The sequence below is a fragment of the Megascapheus bottae genome, chromosome 17 (genome assembly GCF_031878675.1).
Source record: "Megascapheus bottae isolate mThoBot1 chromosome 17, mThoBot2.hap1, whole genome shotgun sequence".
In the NCBI taxonomy this organism is placed as follows: Eukaryota; Metazoa; Chordata; class Mammalia; order Rodentia; family Geomyidae; genus Megascapheus; species Megascapheus bottae.
This window is the reverse complement of record NC_143525.1, coordinates 16,475,757-16,494,016: the sequence shown is the minus strand read 5'-3', so window position 1 is coordinate 16,494,016 and position 18,260 is coordinate 16,475,757. Positions and strand designations below refer to the sequence as shown.

The 18,260-nt window shown below is 37.3% G+C and overlaps 1 protein-coding gene, 1 non-coding gene and 1 pseudogene across 6 annotated transcripts in view; 2 read left to right on the top strand and 1 right to left on the bottom strand.

The window, feature by feature from the left end:
• Tanc2 (tetratricopeptide repeat, ankyrin repeat and coiled-coil containing 2) overlaps positions 1 to 18,260 on the top strand; it is a 247,578-nt gene that overhangs the window by 178,776 nt on the left and 50,542 nt on the right. The window lies entirely within an intron of this gene.
• LOC150051189 (general transcription factor IIH subunit 3 pseudogene) lies at positions 14,074 to 15,544 on the top strand (annotated as a pseudogene).
• Positions 16,085 to 16,190, bottom strand: LOC150051188 (U6 spliceosomal RNA). Its single transcript, XR_016538517.1, has one exon. It is a non-coding gene; the product is annotated as a U6 spliceosomal RNA (small nuclear RNA).

Below are 18,260 nucleotides of genomic sequence, written 5' to 3'. Positions count from 1 at the left end.
TTCCCCCCTTCCCTATCAAATTTCAAATATCCAAATACAAATAAATTCAATATATCAGATAACAAAGTGAGATACTATACCAATATGAGATAACCAAGGGACAGCAAAGGAGATGAGAGACAACATAGTACATTAAGGACAACAATCATTCATTATATGGCTTTTGTTTCAATATCCTGGAGGTCCTTTCAATTAGCTTCACATTATATGGCCTTATGTATCAAGATTTTGCTCTATTGCAGATCTCTGCTAGTAGAGCCCAAGGTTTCTACTGATTATGACGAATGAGGGAAACCATTGAGCCTGAGTTCCTTTGAGTCTGGCTTACTTCACTTAATATGATTTTTTCTAAGTCTTTCCTAACAAATGGGGCGATGTCATTCTTTCTGACAGCAGCATAGAATTCCATTGTGTACAAATACCACATCTTGTTGATCCACTCATCAACTGAGGGACATCTAGGTTGGTTCCATATCTTTGCTATGGTGAATAGTGCTGCAATGAACATTATTGTGCTAGTGGATTTAGTATGTCCTTGTTTCTGGATGGTTGGGTAAATGCCAAGTAGTGGAATTGCTGGGTCCTAGGGGAGTTCTATGTTTAGCCTTTTGAGGCACTGCCACACTGCTTTCCATAGTGGTTGAACGAGTTTGCACTCCCACCAACAGTGTAGTAGTGATCCCTCCTGGCCACATCCCCTCCAGCATCTGTTGTTATTCGTTTTCCTGATCCTGGCCATTCTAACTGGAGTGAGGTAGAATCTTAGAGTTGTTTTGATTTGCATTTCTTTTATGACCAGAGATGTTGAGCATTTCTTCATGTGTCTATAGGCCATTTTTGTTTCTTCTTCAGAGAAGACTCTCTTTAAGTCTTTGGCCCATTTTTTAATGGGATGGTTGTTACTTTGGAGGTTAGTTTTGGAATGATTCAATTTTTTGAGTTGTTGATATGTTTTAGATATGAGGCCTTCGTCCGTTGTTTGGTTGGTGAAGATCTTCTCCCACTCTGTAGGCTTCCTGATTAGTTTACTAGCTATGTCCTTTGCTGTACAAAAGCTCTGCAGTTTAATGCAGTCCCACTTATCCAGCCTTTCTCTGATTTGTTGTGATTCTTGGTCCTTATTAAGGAAGTTTCGACCTGTGCCAAGGAGGCCTAGTGTATCTCCTGTTCCTTCCTGTAAAGTTTTCAGTGTTGTGACCATGTTCTTTACCAGACCTTATTAGAGACAACTGAGTTTGGGAGCCTGCTACCCAGTCGACTTCATTCTTATTCATTAGAAAAGTAGCTCCTGAGCTGGATGCTGGGGACTAGTTATTCAGGTGGATGAGATCTAAGGATTTCGGTTTAAAGCCAGCCCAAGGCAGGAAAGGCCAGAAGACTGTTAGCTCCAATTAGCCACCTCAAACCCAGAAGTGGAGCTATGGCTCAAGAGGTAGAGTGCTAGCCTTGAGCAAAAGAGCTCAGGAACAGCACCCAAGCACTGAATTCAAACCCCACAGCCCAAAAAGAGAGAGGGAGAGGAGAGAGAGAGGATAAATTAGCTCCAAATTCTGATAGTGATTAAGCCAAGCAGTAGATTTTGTAGTATTTCCCCTGAGAGGGACTTTTTTTAAAGGAATATGTTGTTATGTAGTAGTAGAAAGAAAAGAAAGTGTTGTGTTTGGTTATGTGGATATAAAACCTGAATCTTCTTGGAACTGTGACTTTTGGAAAAAAGAATGTTTCTTACCTACATGAAAGCAATGATGAGGCTTTCTTCCTAGAGATGGTATGAATTAAACAAGGTTGTATAGTGTAATACCTAAAATAGTACAGAGTAAAAGGGAAATATTCAAGTCATGTACTCTTCAATAATTTTTCTCCTTTCCTTCCTTAGTTAAAAAGCATACTTTTAGCCCAAATCCTGTGACTGACTAGATAGGCAGCAACATTCTTTGGCTATTAACATTTTTGATGCTCAAGATTAAAAAAAAAACTGAGTCTTAAATGAATTGTATGGTAGTCCCAAAACAATTTTACTATAAGGTAGATACACACACACACACAAACACACACACACACAAACACATATATTTTGTGCCTTCTGAGATCTCTAGTGGCTTTCCACAACTGTGCATAGAATCAAGCCCTGTACTTGCTATCATTTTCCTACTCATACAGCTAATAAATTTTAATTTGGAAATTAGAGTAAAAAATTTCAAAACAACAAAAGTAAAAACAAAATAACAATATACTATAATTAAAGTTATAACTGGGTGTGGTGGTTCACGCCCATAATCCTAGCTACTGAGGAGGCAGAGATCAGAAGATCATAGTTCAAAGCCAGCCCAGGCACTAAAGTCCATGAGACTCTTATATGTAGTTAACCACTAAAAAATCAGAAGTGGCATTGTGGCCCGAGGGGTAGGGCAGTAGCCTTGAGCTGAAGAGCTCAGGGACAGTACCCAGACCCAGAGTTTAAGCCCCATGACCAACAAAAAAAATAAGTTATATAAATACGATCTTTCAAAATATCTATTGTACTTTTTTATGTTTTTACTTAAAGGAACACCTTAAAGCTTCTCTTTGGTGTATCTAAACTTTCAACATTACTGGTTTGTGATAAGTAAAAGAAATGTTACTCAGCCAAGCACTGCAATACCACAACATAAATCCAATAAATAAAAGGGCTATTAAGTGATGAATGTTGGGTAGTATATACAACATAGACACACTGGACAAAGGAATGATCCAAGTTCTGATCCTATATACTTAAAACCATGGAAATCAAAACTGTAGATAAGGGAAAACTACTGTATATATCACTAATACCACCTCTAATGTTGAATGCATATAGTTGGCAATCTCATATCTAAGAAAAGGATTAATTTAGAACTATATAATAAACATATTGAATTCAATTCCCAGATAAACTCTTGCTAGCTGATTTGTTCTTACATTGTGGCCCATGTCAATGAATTGAATGAAAGCTGAACCACACTACCACTGAATTAGCAATCATATCCTTTTAAAAGATGAAATCCTTAGAAGCTCACCAAGAAAAACAGCTCTATATGGATATATGTGACTATATAGACTTACATCCTCAACATTGTTATCTAGGAACACTGCAAGAGCAGGTTGGTGCACTGACACAAGAAGAGCAAACAAATAACTTCAAATAGTCTGTTCCCTTGTGATTGAGCCACACAGCTACTGTGAGGTATCATATTTCACTTAATGACAAAAAGTAAAATTTATAAACTGGACCTGGAGTTATCAAAAAAAGCTGTCTTAGATTTCATTGTAGTTGGAACTCCTCTCCCCCAGCTTTGGCCAGTACCAACATCGTTACTAGAGCGTTAATCTTGGAGTTTGGGGTTCTCTGGGTCAATGAAACATAAGTTCATTCAGAATGTAATACTGTTGGTGGAGCCTAGCTTAGCAGGACTGATTCGTAGAATAACTCACGGCAAGGTTTGTCCTTGTAGCTTTCACCCTCTACTTTCTGTACATCATTGCCCTCTTTGTCCTCTGTTTTTTTTTTTTTCTCCAACTTCTCTCTAGAGCATCTAACATATTCCAATAGAACGGGGGGACACTGAGTTGTCAGTGTCTCTAAAATCATACCAAGTAAGCCAGTGTTTAACTTGTGTTTAGTGAGAGCTCTCAAAAGCAACACCCCATCCATATCTCTTCTAGTTCATTTTCTTGGCTGTTAATACCACAACACTGCTAATCTTAATACAGAATTAGATGCAGATGAGAATACTAATGTAAAAAAAAAAAGTAGGTCTTCCTCAAAAATAAACCACAGGGAAGGACTTCTGTGTCAGCTGAAAATAGTGAATGATCTGAGGGTGGTGCCAGAAAAAAATGAAATAGTAATATCCCAGAGATCAGTGCTGTTAACTTTTCTTTGAAGTATCAGACTGCCTATCTGTGCAGACAATTAACATCAGAATGATCTTAAAATAATAATTGTGACAGAAAGAAATGAATTACCAATAATACAATTTCCTGTCTTGGTAAACAAAAATTAAGCAAAATATCACAAAGTTGTTTGTGTCATCAAAACTTATCTATATCAAAAGATTTTGGATTTTCATTCTAGATAAAAGTTTGTTGTTAAAGCATTCACACAGCCTTAGACCTCACCACCTCAACTCTGCTTTCTATTCCCTTTCATTTATCACCATAGCTCTGCCAAACCGTGAGCAGACCCTGAACTTAATTTGTCCTACTTTATTCCCTTAGGCACTGAGATATCAGTTTAACTTACTAATCTAATAAACTAATCCCTGCTATTATGCTAATAGTAAGGAAATGGAAAATCCATTTGTACCATTTATGTAAAACCCAATTTGTGCATTTTATGTAAGGTGTTTGAAAGAAGTGGCCACCAGCCTTTGTTATCAAACCCATTAGTGACTTCTATAGTAGAAATTTGAAGCTGATAGACAGTTGGGGTCACCAGCCTTGTGGCACTGTCTAGTTACTGCTTGTTATTTCTATATACTGTTAGACCAACCAATCCTAAATAAATTCGGTTTTTTTATTCTGCTTCTTTTCTTCATATTAACATTCATAGTATCTAATCCTCTCTTACCTAGGAACAATTTGAAGATTAACATTTGGAGAGGAGGAATGTAAGATTTGTATGTAAATTAGAAAAATAGACTGCTTTATTGTTAAACACGTGGAAAAAACACAGGAAGCTTGTTGCAGCTTCTATGTATTCAGTATTGAGTTAATACAACCTAGTTGAACTGAGACATTGTGATATGGAAACCTAATTCAGCTTGAACTGATTTCCTCAATCTAAAAATAGCAAAAATTACAGTGAATGAACAGAGAGAAAGTCTACACAAATCCATCCTATAAGGGATAGTTGCATGCTTAGTTTGAGTCTTTATGGACAGAACTGATGGCTTATTATTAATGGTTTGGGGGGGATTTTCTTTCTAATTTATTTGGCCAGGAATTATATATTCACCTGGTGCTCCAGAATCCATTCCACAAAGGAACATATTAGAAAAGAAGTAGTTGTCTAAGATGGAAAAAATGATATCTACCCCAAAGTAAAAATCAAGTGTGCTGGAGGCTTGTTCAACTGGCTTTTTTATTACTAAATGTTTTTATTAGCATTATAAAGATGATGTTCTGAGAAGTTACCATTTCGTAAGTCAGATAATGAGTACATTTCTTTTTGGACAATATCACCCCCTCCTTCACTCTCCCAATTTTTCCCTCTCACCTGCCCACAAATTATACAGTTCATTTTCAGCATAATGTCTACTAAGTACTACTGGTACATTTGTTTACCCTCTGTCCCTCCATTTCTGTCCCCCCTTGTCCTCCCTAAAGAAGATAAACAAGACAACAAACAAAAACACGTCTTACTTCTACTTCTTGAAGTTCATTTCAATAAATAATATTCTATATGATTGGAGGCACATAAGCATTGCACCTTTGTGTTTCTCCCCTAGGAATATCCTTTGGTATTAGTGTGTGTGAGTGCATGCAGTCCTGTATAGTTTATCGTGTATCTTACTTTGTTTTATTTTATTTGATCAGTCATAGGGCTTGAATTCAAGATCTGGGCACTGTCCTTAAGCATTTTTGTCTAGGGCTAGCACTTTACTACTTTGAGCCATAGCTCTTTCAATTTTGAGGTCTTTAATTGGAGATAAGAGTTGCATAGACTTCGCTTCCCAGGCTGACTTCAAACTTCCATCCTCAGATGTCAGCTAAGATTATAGGTATGAGCCACCAACATTCAACTTATTATGTATTTTTTATTATTGTATTTTATTGTCAGGGTGATGTGAAGAGGAGCTATAGTTCCATTCATCAAGTTGGGGTGCATTACTTCTTGAACATTTATACCCCTTCTCATGTTCTTCCCCCCTCCCTTTTTTTTGCCAGTCCTAGAGCTTGAACTCAAGGCCTGAGCACTGTCCTTGGGCTTTCTCAAGGCTAGAGCTCTACCACTTGAGCCACAGCCCCACTTCTGGCTTTTTCTGTGTATGTGGTACCAAGAAATCAAACCCCAGTCTTTGTTCACTCTGGGCAAGCACTCTACCACTAGGCCAAACTCCTGCCCTTTATCATGTATTTTAGATCTAGCTTCTGTAAATGAGAGAAAATATGCTCTATTTGTCTCTATGAGCTTGACTTATTTCACTTAACATGATTTGTTCTAGATCCTATCCATTTCCCTACAAATGACAGAATATTCTTTTTGTTGGTGGTGGTGGTCGTGGGACTTGAACTCAGCCTGGGTGCTGTCTCTAAGCTCTTCAGCTCAAGGCTACACTTGAACCACGGCACCACTTCCTGACAAAATATTATTTCTAATGGTAGCTGACTTCTTGTAGAATGTGTGGGTCTGAAATGACCACAAAACAGCCAGTTTGTAGTGGATTTTTCTTCTCTGTGTGTGTGCATGCATGAGTGCATGCATGCATGCATGCGAGAGTGTGTGTGTGTGTGTGTGTGTGTGTGTGTGTGTGTGTGTGTGTGTGTGTGTGAATCAGTCTCAGGGCTTAAACTTAGGGCCTGGACACTGTTCCTGAGCTTTTGTTGCCAGTGTTCTGCCACTTTAGCTACCACTCTGCTTCCATACTTTTATTGGTTAATTGGAGATAAGAATCTTAGACTTTCTTGTCCTTGCGGGCTTTGAACTATAAACCTCATAGCTCAGCTTCCTGAGTTCATAGGATTAAGACTTGAGCAATCTGTGCCTGTCTATGTTGTGTTTATTTTCAGTCCAAGCTTGTATCTCCAGACAAAACATTTAACCCTATTCTCACTGAAGCACGAACTCTGGGTTACTGTTTTTTATTGTTTTGTTTTGTTTTGCTTTTGTTTTTGTTTTCTGCTAGTCCTGGGGCTTGAATTCAGGGCCTGGGCATGGTCCTTGGATACTTTTTGCTCAAGGCTAGCACCCTGTCACTTGAGCCACAGTACCACTTCTGACTTTTTCTGAGTATGTAGTACCAAGGAATCAAACCCAGGGTTTCATGCATGCTATGTAAGCACTCTACCAGTAGGCTACACTCCCAGCAGCCAGGGTTACTATTTTTGACACCTTTTGAAAGCTCCTACCACAAATCCTCAAATTAAATGACCAAGTCTATTTCCTAAAAGAACTATAAGAGAATTCAATAAAATAATGAAGAAAATCAGAAAATCTTGAAATGAAATCAACCCTTAAGAGGTTTGAAAATAATTTAAAATGCAAAGAAAGAAGTATATATAACAAACATCTTTCACTAATACTTTATTAAGTGATCTTACCTTCCTGAAAGTGCTAGCTCTTTACTTTCACTTTTTTTTATTTTGTATTATCTTGAATTAGTTATACAAAAGAGTTGCCATTCAACAAAGCAGTTTATGAATACAATGCATCTAGATTAGTGGCTTCCCTTTTATTATTCTTTCCCATCCCTCCCAACCTCACTTCTTTCCTCAATTTTCTTAATTTGGTAGGATATGCATTAGATTTTATGACTGTATTCTCCCCCTTCCTTTCTTTATTCATCCACCTCCCTTCCCTTCATCTTACTTTCCCCATTTGGAGTATACTAGCTCCCTGGCATTTATTTTGTTGGACTGTGAGTTAGCCTTTCTGAGGAATTATGCCATTTAAGTCCCCTCCCTAAATCAGTCTTCTGATGTCATGGTTTGGGATATCAAGGAGAATGTTCATCAATCTATAATATTGGGAGTTTATCTAATTTAAAGCCAATTTTTCCATATGTAATCCAGTTCCTAACCTCTATTATTATCAAAATGAAATATGAAACTCACATATACAGTAGTTCTTTTGGGATCCAAGGTCATGGTTTTGTAACATGATGTAAGTGATAAATTATATAAAAACCTAGTTAAGTCCAGTAACAGTGCATGAGTGTCTTTCAATTTCAACTTTTTCCACATCATGATATCATGAGATATACAACCAGTAGTCAAAAAAGGCACACTGTTCTAAACTGTCTAGTGACACGCTGCTTTAAGATTATGTTTAAAGTGTCATCTCCTGATAATTAGACTACAGCATATTTTGGTTTTTCTTTTCCAAATCCAAAAGATGGTTTAGGGAAAAAGCTAGTAAGCAGAAATTTTTAAAATCTGATAAGAAATTTGAGAGAGCCATATGTACATACATTCTTATATACCATCTGCTTTGGATCATTTCATGTTAACAGCATAAATTCTTAAGATTGACTCAATCATGAAACATTTACAGAAGAGTCAGCTAACACTGAAAGAACTTGTATTCTATGTTATTTTATTTCCTTCTAGGAAGTAGTACTGATATATATCAATATAGTGATACATCAGTATCGATGTCTTTTTTTTCCAATCCTGAGGCCTGAACTCAGTTTCAAGCCTGGATGCTATCCTTGAGCTTTCTCAAGGCTAGCACTCTACCACTTGAGTCACAGCACCACCTCTGGCTTTTTCTGTGTATGTGATACTGTAGAATTGAACCCAGGGCTTCATGCATGCTAGGCAAGCACTCTACCAGTAGTCCACACTTCGGCCCATTATCTAAGTCTTTTTAATGATGTTAATACTGATTGAAAATAATTTCATGTAAAAACCTAGGGAGAAAATGAGGGCAGGGTCTTGCTAGAACCCAGGCTGGCCTCAGACTTGCAATTCTCCTGCAGTTCCTGCAGTTTCTTGTAGTACTATTCACAATAGCCAAGTTATGTGGTCTATGTATACAATAGAGCTTTTTTTCTATAACTTTTAACCATTTTGTTGCAAAGCTAATTTTATTTTTTCACTTTTGATACATATTAATGTTTGACATATTTATACATGATTTTACTTTAATTATACTCATTCCTTCTGTTACCTAAGTGTGGATATGCAGGTATCTATATTGTATATTGACTTATTGTGTATTGACTCCTTTGATGCAATAGTTTAAATGGATCATATAGTAAATGTATATGATTTAGAAACTTCCATACTGATTTCTGTAATTGGGTAAACTAATGTACAATCCCACCAATAGACTGTAAGGGTTCCTTTTACTCTGCATCCTCTCCAGTGTTGTTTTTTTTTTAATAATTGTTTTTAGACTAGAATGAGATGGTCTCAGTGTATACAATATTCTTAATGAATTTTTAAAAATTCTGTGTGCATATTTTACTAAGGATGTGTGTGTTTTTATGTATGTGTGGGTATGCCAGTATACTGGTACCAATCCTTGAACTCATGGCCTGAGTACTGTCCCTGAGTTTTTGTGCTAATGGCTAGTTGAGCTACTGCTCTACTTCTAGCTTTTTGATGACTAATTGGAAATTATAGTCTCTTGTTGTCTTCCCAGGCTGGCTTCAAACCATGATCCTCAAATCTCAGCCTTCTGAGAAGCTACCATTACAGGTATAAGCCACCAGTGCCTGGTCTTAAGAAGAATTACTCCATAGTTTTAGCTTTTTATAGTTGCCTTTATCCAGCTTTGGATAGTGACTTTGTAGAACAATGTTTAAAATATTGTTTTTCCCATATATTTTATTATAATTAAGAGAAGGGTTACATTATATTCATTAGATAGAGGGTGCATTACTTCACATACATTGATACCCTTTCTCATGTCTTGGTCCCCATTTCCCTCCCCCCCACCCTCACTCCTCATCTTGTTTTCCCCCTTCCCTATCCAATTTCAAATAACCAAATATGCATATATACAATACATCAGATAACAAGGTGAAATACTGTAACAATATGAGATAACCAAGGGACAGCAAAAGAGATGAGAGATAACATAGTACATTGAGGACAACAATCACTCATTATATGGCTTTTGTTTCTATATCCTAGAGGTCCTTTCATTTAGTGTCATACTGTATGGCCTTATGTATCTAGGTTTTGCTCTATTGTAAATCTCTGCCATGAGAGCCCAAGGTTTCTACTGATTATGACAACTGAGGGAAATCATTGAGCCTATGTTCCTTTGAGTCTGGCTTACTTCACTTAATATAATTTTTTCTAAGTCTTTCCATTTCCTTAAAAATGGGGCAATGTCATTCTTTCTGACACCAGCATAGAATTCCACTGTGTACAAATACCACATCTTATTGATTCACTCATCAACTGAGGGGCATCTGGGTTGGTTCCACATCTTTGCTATGGTAAATAGTGCTGCAATGAACATGTTGTGCTACTGGATTTAGTATGTCCTTGTTTCTGGATGATTGAATAAATGCCAAGTAGTGGAATTGCTGGGTTATAGGGGAGTTCTATGTTTAGTCTTTTGAAGAACTGCCATACTGATTTCCATAGTGATTGAACGAGTTTGCATTCCCACCAACAGTATAAGTAGTGATCCTTCCTGGCCACATCCCCACTAGCATCTGTTGTTATTAGATTTCTTGATCATGGCCATTCTAAGTGGAGTGAGGTGGAATCTTAGGAGTTATTTTGATTTGCATTTTTTATGGCCAGATATGTCGAGCATTTCTTCATGTGTCCATAGGCCATTCTTATTTTTTTCTTCAGAGAAGACTTCTTTAAGTCTTTGGCCCATCTTTTAATGGTTGTTTCTTTGGAGATTAGTTTGGGAGTGATTCAATTTTTTGAGCTGTTGATATATTTTAGATATGAGGCCTTTGTCCGTTGTATGGTTGGTGAAGATCTTCTCCCGCTCTGTAGACTTTCTAATTAATTTCCTAGCTATGTCCTTTGCCATACAGAAGCTCAGCAGTTTAATGCAGTCCCACTTATCCAGACTTTCTGTGATTTGTTGTGTTTCTGGGTCCTTATTAAGAAAGTTTCAACCTGTGCCAAGGAGACCTCGTGTATCTCCTATTCCTTCCTGTAAAGTTTTCAGTGTGATGGCTTTCACCTCGAGGTCTTTGATCCATTTGGAGTTAATCCTGGTCCAGGGTGACAAAGAAGAATCCAACTTTAGTTTTCTGTGGGTGCTTAACCAGTTCTGCCAGCACCACTTATTGAAAAGGCTGTCTTTCTTCCATTCTATTTTTTTGGCTCCCTTGTCAAAGATTAGGTGGCCATAGGTCTGTGCTTTAATATCTGGGTCCTCCGTTTTATTCCATTGGTCTTCAGGCTTGTTCTTGTGCCAGTACCAAGCTATTTTGGTCACTATAGCTCTGTAATAGAGTCTAAAGTTTGGTATTGAAATTCCTCCTGCACTGTTCTTTCTGCTAAGAAGTGTTTTTGCTATACGGGGTCTTTTATTATTCCATATGAAATTTTAGATTGCCTATTCTATTTCTTTGAAGAATGGCATTGGGATATTGATGGGTATTGCATTGAATTTGTAGATAGCCCTTGGCCAGATTGTCATTTTTATAATGTTCATTCTTCCAATCCAGGAGCATGGGAAGTTTTTCCATTTCCTCAGTTCTTCTTTAATTTTCTTTTTCAGGGTTTTAAAGTTTTCATCAAAAAGGTCCTTTACATTCTTAGTTAAGTTAATTCCTAGGTACTTTATTTTCTTTGAGGCGATTGCAAAAGGAGTTGCTTTCCTGATTGTTGCCTTGTTCCTCTCATTGTTGGCATATAGGAAGGCAGTTGATTTTTGAGGGTTAATTTTATACCCTGCTACCTTGCCAAAGTTTTGAATCAGCTCAAGCAGCTTGGAAGTGGAGTCTTGTAGGGTTCTTTAAATACAGAATCATGTCATCTGCCAAGAGGAAAAGTTTCACTTCCTCTTTCCCTATTTGGGTCCCCTTTATGCTTGCTTCTTGCCTTATTGCTCTGGCTAGGAATTTTAATACTATGTTAAAGAGGAGTGGAGAGAGTGGGCATCCTTATCTCATTCCTGATTTTAGAGGAAATGGCTTTAGCTTTTTGCCATTAAATATAATGCTAGCTGTGGATTTGTCATACACAGCCTTTATTGTACAGAGGAATGTTCCATGGATTCCTAGTTTCTCAGAGCTTTTAGCTCTGGGTGTTGGATCTTGGCAAATGCCTTTTCTGCATCTGTTGAGACAATCATGTGATTCTTGTCCTTGCTCCTGTTGATGTGTTGAATTATATTAATTGACTTGCATATGTTGAACCATATGCATCCCTGTGATGAATCCTGTTTGATCATAGTGTAAATTTTTTTTGATGAGTTGCTGAAAATGGTTGGCCAGTATTTTGTTGAGAAGTGCCTCACCTTAATAAGAAGAATTAGTCCATGGTTTTAGCTTTTTTTAGTTGTCTTTAGCCAGCTTTGGATAGTGACTTTGTAGAACAATGTTTAAAATATTATTTTCCTTTCTGTCTTGCAGAATAGTTTGAGGAGCCTCAGTGTTTTTTCTTTAAAGGTCTGATGGTGTTCCATCATAAATATTCCATCTTGAGCTATTTTTTGTTGGGGGATTTGAAGTTTTTATTTTATTTATTTGTATTGTACAGAGAATACAGTTACATTAAGTCAGGTAATGAGTATATTTCTTCCCTCATTTTGGAGACTATGTTTTTACCACTTCAGACTCATGGCTTTTTATATTTTAGTAGATCACATATGTTTAGAAGTGTATCTATTTAGAATTTCCTATTTCTTGGAATAATGGTTTTTTGAAATGCCTAGATTTCAGTGATATTTGCTGTAGTATCTTCTTTTTCATCTCTTATTTATTTGGCTCCTTTTTTATTAGTTTGGCTAAAATAGTTTGTCAATCTTTTCTTTCTTCGAAGAACCAGCTGTTTGATTGATCCTCTTTTTATTTTCAACATTTTTAGTTTCCACTCTTGATTTTCATTTTCTTTCCAACTCATTTTGGATTTGGCTTGTTCTTATTTTTCTTACCTTGAGGTACATTGTTAGGTTATTTGAGATATGGATGATATTTTTAATGTAGGTACTCCAGCTATAAACTTCCCTCTTAGAACTGCCTTTGCTGTATCCCAAAGGTAAATTGGATTTTTATTTTTATTTAATTCTAGGAAATTTTATGTTTCCTTCCTGAATGCCTTAATGGCTCACTGATCACTGAAATATATATTGTTTAATTTCCATATGTTAGTATAGTTTCTGGCATTAACATTGCTGTTGATTTTTTATTTTATTCTGTTATGATGCCAGAATATACATAAAATTATTTCAGTCTTTTTATATTTGTTTAGACTCAACAAGGGAAATTTTTGATACTGAAAATAGCATAAGAAATAGAGACTAATTTGTCCTGTTAATGAGTCTCTGAAATATTGGTTGAATCAAAAGAATCCCACAAGTTTTCTTCAGTTGTCAAATCAAGATTAATGACAGAGCAATCTGAAGGGATTATTTTCAGCTTAGTGGAATTTGACAGCACATTTACTTCTTTATGAGTACAGTGATTCACTCAGCCATCTCTAGAGATTTTCAAAAGTGGATGGATCTCCACATTTAGTAAAATCAACACTAATAGCCTTTTATCCTTTTAATCATAAGAACCCACAGCTGTGTGACTTCACTTACTAGATATACTATCATCATACCTAGTTATTTCTACCACCTGAATTTTACTTATAAGTATTCCATGCATTTTCATCTCTACTGACCTCACTCTGTGATCTCACATGGATTACTTTTTTTTTCCAGTCCTGGGGCTTGAACTCAGGACCTGAGCATTGTCCTTGGGCTTTCTCAAGGCCAGAGCTCTACCACTTGAGCCACAGTACCACTTCCAGCTTTTTCTATATATGTGGTACTGAGGAATCGATAGATAGTAGAGCATAATCCTATGTTCAGGATTTAGTCATTATTGTGCAGCCATAAGTAGCCACTTAAAATAATTTTATACTCAGAAGACTATAATAATTGTACTGTTAATAACTAGGTAGAATTCTGAGGCTTTGAGAATAGGACACTTTAAAAGATTTGTAGGTATCATTTTACTATCCCTATGCTCTATTAAAACAGTCTACCAACAAAACTGTGCTTCCATAAGATATATAACAGTTCAGAGGCAGCTCCAAGATTTTGAGAGTTATAAAACAATCCTTGGGCTTAATCCTTCCAGTGGTAGTGATGACTCCATGCAGCTGCGCTTGTCTGGACATTCTCCCAGCTAAATAACTTCCTTTCTATCATGACTAATCTTATCCCATTGTAACAAAGTAGTCTAGCATCTATTATAATTCAAAAATTCTTTGAAACCAAAGTTTAGAATTTCCTTTCAAAATTTTATTGAAATGTCCTAAGTTAATTCCTATGTGATGAGACCTGTCCTATCCTCAATGCAGGTTCTTTATTGAAGCTTAAAAAAAAAAAAAAGAAAGAAAAGATGGGCTGGGAGTCTGGCCTAGTGGTAGAGTGCTTGCCTAGCATGCACGAAGACCCAGGTTTGATTCCTCAGTACCGCATACATAGAAAAAGCTGGAAGCGAGGCTTCACATGCCCCTGGACTCCAGCCCTACCACTGCCAGCTGTGCCGCGGTCATCGGGCAGCCATGGTCTCCGACGAAGAGGAATTGAATCTTTTGATCATCATAGTTGATACCAATCCAGTTTGGTGGGGGAAGCAAGCATTAAAGGAATCTCAGTTCACTTTTATCCAAGTGCATGGATGCCGTCATGGTGCTGGGGAACTCACACTTATTCATGAATCGCTCCAACAAGCTCGCTGTCATAGCAAGTCACGTTGAGGAAAGCTGATTCCTGTACCCTGGGAAGCATGGCAGACTTGGAGACTTCTTCGGAGACCCGGGAAACCCCCTTTCTGACTGCAATCCTTCGGGAAGCAAAGATGGAAAATATGAGCTGTTGACAGCAGCAAATGAAGTGATCGTTGAAGAATTAAAGATCTGATGACCAAGAGTGACATAAAAGGACAACATACAGAAACTCTGTTGGCGGGGTCCCTGGCCAGAGCTCTCTGCTGTATTCATAGAATGAATAAGGAAGTTAAAGATAACCAAGAGATGAAATCAAGAATACTGGTGATCAAGACTGCGGAAGACAGCGCACTGCAGTATATGAACTTCATGAATGTCGTCTTTGCTGCACAGAAGCAGAATATTTTGATTAGATGCCTGTGTTTTGGATTTGGATTCAGGACTTCTCCAGCAGGCATGTGACATCACTGGAGGACTGTACCTGAAGGTGCCTCAGATGTCATCGCTTCTGCAGTATTTACTGTGGGTTTTTCTTCCCGATCAGGACCAGAGATCTCAGTAACCCTCCCACCCCCACTTCACGTGGACTATAGGGCTGCTTGCTTCTGCCATCAGAACCTCATCGAAATTGGCTGTGTCTGCTCTGTGTGTCTGTCGATTTTCTGCAACTTCAGCCCCATCTGCACCACATGCGAGACAGCCTTCAAGATTTCTCTTCCTCCTGTACTGAAGGCCAAGAAAAAGAAACAGAAGATGTCCATGTGACAGAAAAACAACAAATACTGTGCAGATGTCATTGCTTAAGGCCATGCATAAGCGCTCTGTGGTTGGATCTCTGTTGTGAACTCTGGAAAATTGGCTATGTATAGGATAGTTTCTTGCAGGATACTTGAAAAACTTCTCATCTTGTGTTTCTTGAGGATAATTGTCTCAAGGACATCCTATGCATTACATCTTAAAACCTCCCCTTGGCTGTGTGTGTACAGAAGTGGGGTTAAAGCACAAAATTGAGACGTGTTTGTTTTAAGGTAGCAGTCAGTTGTATAGCAGAAGCCAATTGATGACTTTTGTATTTGCTAGTGCTGGGGTCTGGCCAGGGCCTTCCTTGAGCTTGGTGGGCAGCTTCACCCAGCCCTTGTTTGGTTGTTTTTTGATGTTGTTTTTTTTTTTAAGTCTATTTGCAAAAACACATTTGTGTAAATAAGATAAAAATTTTCTCTTTAAGCTGTCTCAGAAGCTGAATTTTATTTAAATACTTTGGTGCTTGGTTGGGTAATTTCTAACAGATTTTGTATTGTGCATTTGCAGGAATTTTTTTTTTTTTTGGCCAGTCCTCGGGCTTGAACTCAGGGCCTGAGCACTCTCCTTGGGCTTTCTCAAGGCTAGATAGAGCTCTACCACTTGAGCCACAGCACCACTTCCAGCTTTGTCTATGCATTTGGTTCTGAGGAATCAAACCTGGGTCTTCGTGCATGCTAATCAAGCACTCTACCACCAGGACAAACTCCCGCCCCAGGATTTTTTTTTTTTTAATATGGAACACTTCATGAATTTGTGTGTCATTCTTGAACAGGGCCATCCTTATCTTCTTTGTATCGTTCCAGTTTTAGTGTATGTGCTGCCAAAGTGAGCACGTGCAGGATTTTTACTAAATCACTTTGCAAATATTTGTTAATCCTTGAGATTGAGAATCACTTTGTCTTTAAAAAATATTGACTATTGGGGCTGGGGCATGGCTCAAGTGGTAGAGTGTTGTTGAGCAAGCATAAGGCTGTGAGAACCACCAGGAAAAGGATTTGTAGTTTCACAGATCAAGGGTAACAAAATAACTTTTAAATCTAGAAGCATATCATAGATAAGATGAATAATCTTTGAAACAAGCCAATAAGGCTTTGTTATCTTTCATTTAAAATGTTTTATATTCTTGGTTCTGCTCATCTTACTTTTAACTATTGTGTTTATGATGTATTTTATATAAATTTGCCAGTAAAATTTCATACTTGGCTAAAAAAAAAAAAGAAAGAAAGAAAAAGCTGGAAGTGGTGCTAAGAGTCAAGTGGTAGAGTTCTAGCCTTGAAAGCCCAAGGATAGTGCTCAGGCCCTGAGCTCAAGCCCAGGACTGCCAAAAAAAAAAAAAAAAGAATGAATGTCTCAGACTTCAGTATATATCTCTCCATTAAACCTAGTTAAAAAGCCAATATTCAGGGGCCAGGAGCATAGTAGAGTGCTCTCCTAGCATACACGAAACCCTGGTCCTTGGTACCACATACTCAGAAAAAGCCAGAAGTGGTGCTGTGGCTCAAGTGGTAGGGTGCTAGCCTTGAGCAAAAAAGCAAGTGTCCAATGACAGTGCCTTGACCCTGAATTCAAGCCCTAGGACTGGCAAAAAATAAAAGTCAATATTCAATATAAGAAAAAGGCTTCTTTCAGGGAAGTATTACCAGCAAAATTCACTTGCTACTTCTATATTCATTAGACTTGAAACTGAGATGATTGTTTTGTTTTCCTCTTCTAAAAGAAAAGAACTCCAAGCAATAGGGGTAGACTATTTTAGTGAGTAATGACATGAATTATGCTGACCATTAAACTGGTGGGCAGTAGAGAAACAGTTCTAAATATCCAGTTTCTAAAAGTTAGAGCATAAGTGGTAAGATGATACATCACAAAGATGGTTTGGTGTCCTTTCTTTAATACCCAAGATTTTTATTATAAAATATTTTATTTAGTATTTTATATGCATTAGACATGTTATATATTATGGAGAATATAAATAATGCAGATTTCTTTCATAAATAGAAACACATGCCATAAACATATATATCCATAAAAATATAAACTAACACTTTTTTAAAAGCACATATTAACACTTAAAGAAGTGTATTACTAAAAGAAATATCATTAGGATGCTTTAAGCTGGAAAAAATCCAACTCAAATTTTTTTTTTGCTTTTGCTTTATTTTATACCAGTCCTGGGGCTTGAATTCAGGGCCTGGGCATTGTGCTTGAGCTTCTTTTGCTCAAGGCTAGAACTCTACCTCTTGAGCTACAGTGCCACTTCCAACTTTTTCTGTTTATGTGATACTGAGAAATCAAACCCAAGGCTTCATGCATGCTAGGCAAGCACTCCACTAAGCCACATTTCTAGCTCTTAAATGTTTTAAGCATATAGAAATGTATTACATATAATAAGAAAATTCAAAAATAGGGCAGTTTAGATGGCAGTCAAGGCTAAAGCTCTGCTTTTCTATAGTTCTGTTAGACTGGCCCACCTTTTGGGTTTGTCCTCAGTCTAGCTGACTCCGTGCTTTAAAGAGAAAAGAAGTTGTTTCAGTCATCATAGATAAGGCAATATTCAGAGACAGAAAGTAAGAACTTATTCTTCCATGAAGATATGGGATCTGTTAGCAAGGAGATATGAGAGAATAGATACCATCAGGAAACTCATGCTAGTAGAGGAGAAAGTATAGTAAATACATACTTGAAGCATATGCAATCTATTCTGGTGGCACCAAAAATAAAATGCTCCACTCTACTCAGCTGGAGGAAAAGGGTAGATAGATGATGCATAGACGCTGATCATAAACTTCATTTGGGGACAAGATAGTCAAGCCGGTTTGGACATGTTGATTCCAGACAGAGAAATCAAATAGACGAATGATTTCTCTAAGACTAAGAAGGTAGGTCTAGATAGAGGGAAAAAATAA